The following is a 1463-nucleotide window of genomic DNA, read 5'->3' as shown; positions in this document are numbered from 1 at the left end:
TATCTGTGTAATTTTGATTGGATTCAGAAGATAGCAAAGCTGCTACAGAAATTGTGATGCCAAAAGAGTCAACAGGGTGAATGAACAGTCACACTTATATTTTATCACCTGTAACATGATGGAGGGTGTATTGTATGACTTTCAGGTAGGTATTGGCCAATCTACCTAAGATCGATATTGACCAGCTTCTTAGGTTGTTTTGTTGTGGTGTGACAAGATAATCGCAGTGAATGTCATAGTTACTGGGGAAAGAGTATTCTAAATAAGAATAGATTTCAGATAAGTGTTGGTGAATGAATTGCATTTTAACTATTTTTCTATAAATAGTGATCCTCAAAGGTTTATGAAATTTTTTTTATCGTGAACAAAGAACAAATATTTGAAATCATTCAGAAAACAAATAAATGTATGTAGTCAGCAAGGAATAAATGGCCAGCTTTAGAAAATATGCCTAATGTAAGGACTGTTGTATCTACTTGGTTGCTTATCTTACTAAGTCATCCCATTACTAACATTATGAAAGCCTAGTAGAGCTTCACTGTTCATCTGAAGGCAGAGTGAGTGTTGGCATGTAAGACATTACCTTTAGATTTAAGGTGATAGGAAGTTTCCTTCGAAGTTTCAAGATTTAGCAAGAATTAAAATGGTCTCAATGGAATGCCTATATCCAAAATCAGAATTAAGGATGAGAAATGGGAGGAACAGAAGTCAGATGAGAAGGGATTTGTATCTCAAATTTTCACTAGAATCAACTGAGATAAATTTTACCAGAGTTGGAAGTAGAAGTAGGGAACAAATAAGAAAAAACATTAAACACTGCCAAAGTGCTCAACAATTTCCATAACTGGTCCAGTAATTATTCCTATAATAGTGTCTGGCAACTTTTATGCCAATCCATTATTTCATCAGATCTTACACATCTGCACTAAATAAATGCCTGCAGAAAGAAGACTGTAAGTAAATTTTAAAAAAATAACTCAAAGGATTCAAATGTCAATTTTAAATGACATTTAGAAATTCATAGGCTAACAAATCACAGCATACAATTCAGTTATACAGGTTTCTGTCAGTTACCACTAAGATGTCTTGAATAAATTAATATATTTTTCTAAATCACTGGCAGAGTTTCTGCCGTTATTAATGTTGTAGAAAAAACCGAGTCCTTGTCACACGACCAGGAAAAGTTAGACACACAGACACTTTGAAGGATGAGGGGGGAACGAAATTTATTGGGGGGAAAGGAAAAAACACTCTCAGCAAAGCGTGAAGTGTTCCTGTTAATAGGCCCCCATCTCACAGATTGAATCCCAGTCACTACCCAGGAATAAGAGAAGACAGTCTCCTCCCCTCCGCAAAGGGCACTCAAACGTCCCGAGGCTCCCCTTTGTCCTCCTAGTGCCCAGGTGGGCATTATTCAGAAAGAATCAGTTGGAAAAGGAGAGGCCTCATGCCCGACCCTGCAG

The sequence above is a fragment of the Hylobates moloch genome, unplaced genomic scaffold (genome assembly GCF_009828535.3).
Source record: "Hylobates moloch isolate HMO894 unplaced genomic scaffold, HMol_V3 SCAFFOLD_3, whole genome shotgun sequence".
NCBI lineage: Eukaryota > Metazoa > Chordata > Mammalia > Primates > Hylobatidae > Hylobates > Hylobates moloch.
This window is presented reverse-complemented; position numbering follows the sequence as displayed.